The sequence below is a fragment of the Hordeum vulgare genome, chromosome 3H (assembly GCF_904849725.1).
Source record: "Hordeum vulgare subsp. vulgare chromosome 3H, MorexV3_pseudomolecules_assembly, whole genome shotgun sequence".
Taxonomy (NCBI): domain Eukaryota; kingdom Viridiplantae; phylum Streptophyta; class Magnoliopsida; order Poales; family Poaceae; genus Hordeum; species Hordeum vulgare.
This window is the reverse complement of record NC_058520.1, coordinates 347,622,841-347,632,364: the sequence shown is the minus strand read 5'-3', so window position 1 is coordinate 347,632,364 and position 9,524 is coordinate 347,622,841.

The window sequence follows — 9,524 nt, the reverse complement described above, 5'->3', positions numbered from 1 at the left end:
CAGAGGGAGATGGGATGCAATGCATCAGGTTATAGAACATCTGAAAAATATTGATACTTCATTACCAAAGGAATTAGGATTTCCAGGTTGGTCTATCATAATCACATGCTCCGATCAAAAACAAGTAAGTTGAATGGATTTACATGGAGAATCAATCAAGGTTCATTTGTCGAGATCCAGTCCTGTCTGGAAGGAACGTCTGAGCCGGAAAGATAATTTATGAGTACCAACAGATGATTGTGTGCATTCACACAAAACTAGAATCCATAAAATCACAGGAAAATCACAAAGGATTTTTAATGAATGCTACTAGATATATGGATTTAACCATAACACAAGCAGGTGAAAAAGGTCAAAAGCCATAGGTTACTGGGGATTCCAAAAGATCGAATAGTAATTCGAAGAAATTTTGAAACCCATGACAACTGACGATGGATGAATCCTCGATAAGATAATTTGTTGCATCTCGCAAAAACAAGAGCATTTGGAAAGAAAATATGAATGACATTTGAATGCAGTCATCCACAAGGGTTGACGGAGGAAGGGAAATCGCAAGAGCGATGGGCACAAGTTCTTGAGAGAAACATCGGAGAGTATCATCGGAGTCTTCTGATGGATCAAGCCATCGTCTGAAATACGGGGCTCTCCGGGAGGAAGTATTTACGAGAACCTAATGTTAGAGTTAGCAAAACCTTTATCCCGAAAGAAAAGAGAGAATAGAGCCCAGAGTATAGGAAAGGAGTAAAAGATACTAATACCATCCAATTGAGATGTGGGCCCGTAAGCCACAACATCAGTGTTAGTAAAGTTTTTCAAACACTAGACTCAACTTCGGCCAAGGAGTTGGAAAGGGGGCTACCTACAGGTAGTCGGCTCTGATACCAACTTGTGACGCCCTCAGTTTAATCGTACGCTAATCATACACGCAAATGCGTACGATCAAACCCAAGGACTCACGGGAAGATATCACAACACAACTTCAGACACAAATAAATAAATACAAGCTTCATATTACAAGCCAGTGGCCTCAAGGGCTAGAATACAGAAGCTCGATAAATACACGAGTCCGCGGAAACAACAAATATCTGAGTACAGACATAACATGGGGTGCCTTAGAGAAGGCTAGCACAAAAGAAAACACGATCGAACGAGGGGAGGCCTCCTGCCTGGGAACCTCCTAAACTACTCCTGGTCTTCGGCGGCCTCCATGATGAAGACACCATCAGGATAACAGGCGCGGCAGGAAACTCCATCTCCTGGGCTCCATCATCTGGTCGCAGCAACGGATCAAAGGGACAAAGGGGGGGCAAAGCAACGGTGAGTACTCATCCAAAGTACTCGCAAGTCTTACATCAAAACTAATCTAATTATGCATCAGTATCAAAGAAGGGGGTTGGTTATATGTGGACTGACTGCAACAATGCGAGAAAAGAGAGAGAAGGCCTAGTCCTATCGAATACTAGCATCTTCAGGGTCTTGCAGCAATAGACGAGAGTAGAACATGTGTAACACAATTAAATAGTCCTATTGTTGCAGCTTTAATAAAGTGAGGTCACGCCCAGAGATCCTCCCTCGACTCCATGCGAGGAAGCAATCCCGAGGCAACTAATTCCAGTTAAGTAACAATTGTAGTTGTATAAGATCAGGGCACAACTCCAAGTCGTCCTGTAATCGTGGGCACGGCTATTCGAATAGTTAATTTTCATCCCTGCAGGGGTGCACCACATGTCTCGTCACGCTCGATAACACTCTGGCCGGACACACTTTTCTAGATCATGCCCGACCTCGGAATATCGACATGTCGCAGCCCCACCTAAGACTCAACAGAGAGGCCAGCCCGGCGGTCTAAATCCTAAGCACAAAGGGTTCATGGGCCCAGTTCCCCTTCGCGCTCCGGCACGATGCGTGGGTGGCCGACGTCAGTCCTAGCATCCCTTAATCACAAGCGCGATGCATCTCGGGACCACGCGGGCGCGCGCCACTATGTTGCTGACATCTGAAAAGCTTCGGCTGATACCGCGACGCCGAGTACCCATAATTCTTCTTGCGTAGCCGGTTAACGCGAAAAGGTCTCCAACCAACCCAGATCAAATACCCAAATCCATTATCATTTTAATTAGGCCATCGACACAATCTCGTGGGAATCCACCCGTCTTAACAACTAATCACCAATGATCCCAGTAACATGGTCGAGTAACTGTGTGGTTGTAACATCGAGGGGAATCCGAGGTATCACCCTCGTTGGATTCCGAACGATGTATCCGTCAAGGTGGGCTTAGAGGAATCACCCTCGGGGGTCCCACACTTGAGGGGTTGCACGACAGAGGCATCGTCGGGAATGGTCAAGGAGAAATCACCCTCGGTGACCATGACCAACTAGCTGTACTACAGAGATATCATCAGGAGTACTTAGCGAGGTGTCACCCTCGGTACCCGATAGTATCCATGTAGCATCATACAACTAAGGGGGTGTATGTGTTGTGTCAGGTCTGGCTCGTCGATCAGGGATCGAGATTTGAAGGCAAAGCGGAGCAACTGGACTACGGGGTCAGAAGGGATGACTGCTCCACCTATACTAAGAAGATTAAAGGTACAGTAATGAAAGTAGTAGTTCATCAAAAATAGGCTATGTATAAGATATAGGAGCTAACTACAACAATAGCAAAATACTAATGCAAGCATGAGGGAGAAAGACATAGGCGATATAGGGATGATCAAGGGGGTTTGCTTGCCTAGTTGCTCTGTAGACAAACGGATCCTCGACCGGGAAGTAGTCGATCACCGAATCATCATCAGTCTCGGGGTCTACCGGAAAGGAAGCAACGTAGAGGAAACACAGTAAATAACAGAGCAACCAATGCACCACAAAGCATGTCATGTCAATAAGTAGGGCTAGGCATAAGCTAACGCAGTAACATCCATCATAGAAGGGTCGAAAGAATATCTGACGATATTTTCCGGGTCTTTGGCTACTACCGGTCAGATGGAAAACGATGGAAAAGTTCCACGTTTGCTATGCTAGGGACGCGTGACAGACGAATGAACGGTGTATCCGGGTTCGTCTCGTTCTACTGATCAACTTTCTTGTTGAAAGTATTTTGATGACTTACGGATTATTTTATATTAATTTTTAAAGTTTTATTCAATAATTAGGAATTAAAAACAGATTTAATTAATTGATTAAAAGTAATTATGACATCAGCATGATGTCATGCTGACATCAGCAGTTGACTGGTCAACTGACCAGTGGGTTCCATGCGTCATAGACTACGTTTTCAATTAAGATTAAATAGTAATTAATTAGATTAATTTAGTGGGGGACCCACGTGTCATACTCTAATAAAGCTAATTATTTATCTATATCAACAGATTACTAATTAATCTATTTAATTAATTAACTAATTAAATAAATAATATATCTAATTATTATTTATTTTATTAATAAAAACATATATATATTTATTTGTTTATATTTTACTTATTTTAATTTCCTGTTTTAGGGGTGAGGCCCCGCATGTCATGGAGACAGCGAGCACCCAATCACTAAACGCACAAATATTCGGTTCACACACATATATACCTACGTACATACATCCACGTATACACAAAATACATACATATGCATTTATACATAAATACATTCATCACACTATCCACACATACATACATACACACACAAAAACAACATCATTTTCTTTTTATTTCCTTTTCTCTAACATCTCTCACAAACTCTCTGTGCTATCTCTCAGCTCCTCTCTCTCAACAGAGAGAGAGAGAGAGGCAAACTCCACCACCTCACATAGGGGCATAATGATACCGGATCGAGGCGGCGTTTGTCGGAACGAAACCGAAACGAGGGTCCGACTACAGACGAAAACAAACGACAAAAGAAGAACGACGTCCATCCTTGCTATCCCAGACTGCCGGCCTGGAACCCATCCTAGATCGATGAAGTAGAAGAAGAAGAAGAAGCAACTCCAAATGAACAATCAACGCGCTCGCGTCAAGTAACCTCTACATGTACCTGCAACTGGTGTTGTAGTAATCTGTGAGCCACAGGGGACTCAGCAATCTCATTTCCAAAGGTATCAAGACTAGCAAAGCTTAATGGGTGAGGCATGGTTAAGTGGTGAGGTTGCAGCAGCGGCTAGCATATATTTGGTGGCTACCTTACGAGTACAAGAAATAAAGAGGGGAAGATCTACGCATAACGGACGTGTCTACTGATGATCATATGAATGATCCTGAACACCTACCTACGTCAGACATAACCCCACCGTGTCCTCGATCGGAGAAGGAACTCACGAAAGAGACAGTCACGGTTACGCACACAGTTGGCAAGTTTTAATTAAGTTAACTTCAAGTTATCTAGAACCAGTGTTAAACAAAGTTTCCACGTTGCCACATAACTGCGGGCACGGCTTTCCGAAAGATTTAACCCTGCAGGGGTGCTCCAACTAGTCCATCACAAATTACCACAAGCCGCATAGAAATCCTCAATCACGAAGCTCGCGATCTCGTCGGATTCCCTAGTGGAAAACCTCAACTCTGAGATTACCCAAAGCATCACCGGAATCCCGATGCACAAGATATTTCGTCAAAGGTAAAACTAATCCAGCAAGGCCGCCCGACGTGTCGACGATCCCGATAGGAGTCGCGTACCTTGTTCTCAGGACACGACGGATGAGCTATGGTTACCACACCAAACGCCGAGTCGCCCCGGGTAGCGTTAATAAGCTGCTCTGTTTTGGACCAACACTCATGAGGAGCACTGGCCCGGGGGTTGATTAAAATAGTCCGCGGGTGCCGACGGGTCCCTATGCATTATTATTAGGTTATTAGGCAAATGTAGTACCAAAGTTGGGCCTTGCCAGACCAGCTTTAATCTAAAACGAATTATCAAGGGGGTCCCCATAACAACCCCGATCGTGTTAGGAGCGCTCATTTATGGAACATAACACCGGTAGCCGGTAACTAAAGGGGGCAAAGGTGGAACAAAACACCAGGCTAGAAAGGTCGAGCCTTCCACCTTTTACCAAGTATATAGGTGCATTAAATTAAATAGCATTAATATGGTGATATAACAAGGAACCCATGCTTTCACATGGAAGCAAAGCACCTGCAACTAGCAACGCTAACAACAAGGTTAAGCAAGCAGTAACATAGCCAATCAGTGGTTTGCTAGGTCGAATGGGTTGAAGGTTAACATGGCATTGTTGAGAGGCTGATATTTAACAAGTGGTAGGTAACGAGACATAACGGTAGAAACGATAAAACTAGCATGGCAATGATAGTAATGGTATCTGGGGAAATGATCATCTTGCCTGAGATCCCGCTTGGAAGAAGAATGACTCTGTGAAGGAGACGAACCGACGTAGTCGAACGGGTCCTCACAATCCGGCACGCGTGCGGAGCTCTATCGAGACGAAGCAAACCGGAAAAACAAATCATCACACGGAATTCACCACACGATGCACAACACAAATGATGCATGAGCAGCTGAAAACATGCAAGTCACGGCATGACAAATCACACAATCAAACACTACACATTAAGTGAAGTTCAATATGCACGAGTTGCATATTGACAAAACTCCACGTTAATTATTTAGTTCACTCCCGGTTATCTACACGGCAATAGTAATGTTGTCAAACATGCAAGAGGTGAAGCGGAAATTAAACTACCTATCTAGGCATTTTAAGTGAGGTCGGAAATGACATATAGCACCTCCGAAACGACCTCACATGTTAATTTATAATTCTGTCCATATATAAATTAACACCTTTAATTAGTTGTTAAACAGCAAAACAAATAGGTTCACGTGATTCTACGCGTCAAGGCAAGCAATCTACACATAAAGAACATCTCCAACGGAGCTACGGTTCAAAAGATACAAGCATCGCAAGATATGATGGCATGAATGCAATATGTGTGCCACCGCGGTCACGAGCACTTCAAAATATACAACCAGCAAGATAAAAATGAATCTACATGAGTTTCTAAGCAATTTTCATGTAGAACACGATCAAAACGGAGCTACGGTTCAACAACTACGAGCAAAACAAGAAATGACTACAATCTGCCAAAATCAGCCACCTAGCATATTCTACGCCCCACAACTACGGCTACACAACTCCGAAATGCACAAGCAAGGCATGGCATGGAAGAGGGCAAGGAGCACTACTACGAACAACTAACAACAACTAGCATGGCAGCAAGGAGCACTAGGAAAAGAAGACACAAAATGGCATCCCACACACTATTTCAGAATTAGTGAAAATTACACCCCATGAAAGTGCAGTTTTCGATCTGAAGCTATATTGACAGCAGCAAAACCTATAGCTACAGGACTCCAAATGGCATGAACATTTACAGCATGCTAGAGAAACACAAGGGGTACAACTTACTCCATTGGCCCAACCTCAAAAGAGCTACAGATCACAAGATGCAAGCAAGACAAGACAGCAACAAAATATAACAGATTCCACACTTAGAAATATTTCAGCCCCTCTAAAACAGCACTATTTCTAGCAACTTGAGAGCAAGCAAATCACACCTAAACATGCATTTTTATTGCAACTAAAAATACCAGAGGCTAAACAAAACATCTAAGAAGAACTCCCTAGTTGACAACTAATTCAAACGAGGCACGGAATAAATCCTACGAATTAAACAAAAGAGCATCACGGCAAAATATCTCGCGAACTAACTTACTCAAAAACTAAAACTAATTGCACAGAAAAATCCATGGGATTTTTCTACCCCGGAAACATATAAAATAAGTGGGGTTTGCAACACAAAATAATGCCACACATTAATGCGAGATAAACACCTATACGCGGGAAAATAAATTACCGGCAAACCATACGCACAAAAATATCAATGACCGCTCTAAAATACGTAGAAATATGGTCCCTAAAACATGGACATTATTCTACGGCATATGAACAACCCGGACACGCGCGAAAAATAACTAAGGGCAATAAACCTATCGAGACAGCACGCTTATCTAGGCAAACAACACGCTAAATGACGTCAAACAATTGTGCAAGTTGGATAAACGTATTCTACGCGAAAACCTACGCCAAAACCATATAAAGATCACCTCGATCCGACTTACGGAATATAAGTTACGGGGGTTCTAATATATTTCTATTTCCGAAATTATCTAAACCAAAAAAATAAATGAATAAATCCTATAGAGCTACTGGGCCGAAACTGAGGCGTCAAATTAACTAAGAGGCGCCTATGCGTAAATAAAAAAAGGGGGTTGGGGATCTCACCTAGGGGCCACCACTTGGGCCGGCCTGGTGCTGCTGGTGGAGCAGGCCGGGGGAGAGGCGAGGCGGGGCCGAGCTGACTGCTGGGCCTGGCTCGGGTGCTCCTGGGCCGCATGGGGAGGCAGGGCGCATGGCCCAAGCGCTGGCCACGCGAGCGCCGTCGTGCTCGTCCTCCTCCTCCCGACGGGAGTTGTTGGCGGCGCGGTTGCATGACATAGCGGCAGCGGGCGAGGCAGCATGCTGGAGAGGGTGGGGCCGGCCGGATCTGCCCGGATCTGGGCCGGGGCGGCGACTCAAGGCGGAGGAGGGGCTCCGACGGGGAGCTGCAGAACGGAACCCGGCGGCGGCGGCTGAACCTGGCACAGAACTGGTCTCGCGCGCTCCCGGCGAGCCGCTGCAGGGGCCGGCGACGCCGACGGCGGCCGGAGGGAGGAGGAAGTCGGCGGGGCACAGGGACGCCTGGGAGCGGCGCGGATCCAGGCCGGGCACAGGAGCTCAGCCCCTGCTGGTGGCGGCTGAGGCCGCGGGGAGCTCGGGCCCAGATGGGCTCGGGCGGGCCCAACGCGGACTCCGCGGGCCGGCGGCTGGAGGAGGGAGACAGGGGCGAGAGAGAGGGGGCTAGGGTTTCGGGCGTGGAAAACGAGGCAGGTTAGGGATGGCTGTCTAAATGTGATGGTGGGGTATATATAGACAAACGGTGGAGGCTCGGTTAACCGGAATCGCGTTCCGGATCCAACCGCGGGGTCGGATTCGGACGATTCCGAATGCGGGTATGGTATGCGGCCGTGTAGAGGGGATATCCGGAGACGAGAGGGAGAATGGGCGACGCGGCACGAATTTTAAAACACCGACAGATGTCCGACGGTAGACCAAATACGGTGCCGCTACGGTCGACCGTTCGGGTACCAGACGAACTCCGATGGGGACGAAATTTGACAGGCGGCCTACCTATATTAAAATAAAACCGCACGACAAATTCCAGCTCAATCGGAGAAAGTTTTTATACACGCTTTGAAAACAGAGTTACGACGGTGTCGCGGGCGTGTGCGTGTGCGGTCGGACTCAGAACGAACAACAACGTTAACCGGCAACTAACAACGGATGCAAGTTTTGAAAACTGGCGGCAACGGAGACGCCGATGCAATGCAGATGATGCGCATGATGCGATGATGATGCAACAAATAAAAATAGACACACGACGAAAACGGAAAGAAAAGGGGAATCTTCTGGAACGTCGGCATCGGGCTGTCACAGAGGGGGTCCGAAAATAGCCCTAAACTCGGTTTCCCCACACATACAGACTCTAAAACGAGCCTATATTATGGTATTTCGAAATTACATGGGCCTAGCCCAAAAATAAGGTGGTGCAACACCTATAATAGCCTATGGACGAAATTTATAATGTGGCATCTTGAAAATATTTCGTCCAAAGCCTTCATGCTCTCCTTGTGATGGCTTTAGAGTGCGAAAATCACCAATGGAAGCTCAATTGTTCTCTCGCACGCGTGCACCTTCTTCCATGCTTGGTCCCGCTCCAACGGATATCCTTCTTGTCCATCCTACGTCCTTCATTCATGAGCACAACAAAAGTATCTAACTTAGGCAGCATCATATGTTCATGAACATTAGAAGTATTCCCAAGAAACGAAAGTACCTCGTAATTCAATTGGCGTGCACGAGCTCTAGTAACTCGTCCAGTATGTATAGCAGCTCGCGCTGTGGGTGTAACAATGGTGTTGATGTCCTCATCAACCCACCTCTCATTCGTGGGAGAAGCACTCGAAACACACACTTCATTTCCAGATCCATTTTGTGAGAGAGAACCACCTACTCATGTGTTGAGACCAAGATATTCCAATCCAATCATTTGAAGCTTGATCTCTAGCCTCCCCAAACTGCTTTCCACCAAATCAACCTCTCCGACCCATGCATATTATATGAGAGATAGATTTGTGTTGAGAAGACTATCTTTAGAAGGACAAGATCAAGGAGTTCATTGGTCTACCCCATCTATTACGTTTTGGAGGGTGGTGCCTCCTAGATTGGTTAGGTGTCACTTGGGAGCCTCCAACTTCCTGTTGTGGAGTTGAACCAAGATGTTTGTAAGGGCAAGGAGATCGCCTACTTCATGAAGATCTACCGTGAGTAAGGCCAGTCCTCCGTGGATGGAAGCTGTGGTGGGATAGACAAGGTCGTTTCTTTGTGGACCCTCCGTGGATTCTCGGAGTTGTTATCCTCCGTGGG